Source organism: Mustelus asterias, chromosome 5, assembly GCF_964213995.1.
Source record: "Mustelus asterias chromosome 5, sMusAst1.hap1.1, whole genome shotgun sequence".
Classification (NCBI taxonomy): Eukaryota; Metazoa; Chordata; class Chondrichthyes; order Carcharhiniformes; family Triakidae; genus Mustelus; species Mustelus asterias.
In genome coordinates this window covers 92,027,406-92,028,040 of record NC_135805.1, presented here as the reverse complement: position 1 = coordinate 92,028,040, position 635 = coordinate 92,027,406, and positions in this window count along the sequence as shown.

Sequence of the window (635 nt, the reverse complement as noted above, 5' to 3'; positions counted from 1 at the left end):
TGCTACAGAGGGAAATGAATACAAACAATGTGAAGCCAGATTAAGCGGACAAGGACCAGAGAAGGAATCGGTGTGGGGTGCCCCAGGAGGACAAACGGGTTTATCCTGAGGTCAGGATCTACCCACTGTGGAAGTCAAATATGATTGCAAACCCTATTGGGTTTTTCCATGATTAAATAATGAGGGGGAGGGTTCCCTCATTCTCAGGCTCAATTGAGAGACCCAGCATCGGGAAACTCGAGGGGGGGTGGGGGTGCGGGTGCTGCTGAAAGCCACCAATGTTCTTGTCTCTGACCCTTGACCCCTCTCCTGCAGCCTCTTCCCTGCAATCCCTAATCTCTCTGATCTTGGGCCTTGGACCCGTTGCATTGCCAACAGCTGCCACAACTCCCCTGGTGGTGCTGACAACAATGAGGAGCTGCTGGCTTCTGATTGGCTGGCAACTTTCGTGGGTGTGATTTTTGCCTGTATCCTGGGTCTTGAATCCCAGCAAATGCCTGGCAGGGGCTACTTAAGTGCCTGACTGACAGGGGTCCTCCGCTGGTTCTCCATCTGGCCTGACTAAATCCAGCCTATTATTTATGAGGCAGAGAGCAACGTCAGTAGTTATCACAATTTGCTGAGCATTGAAAAGA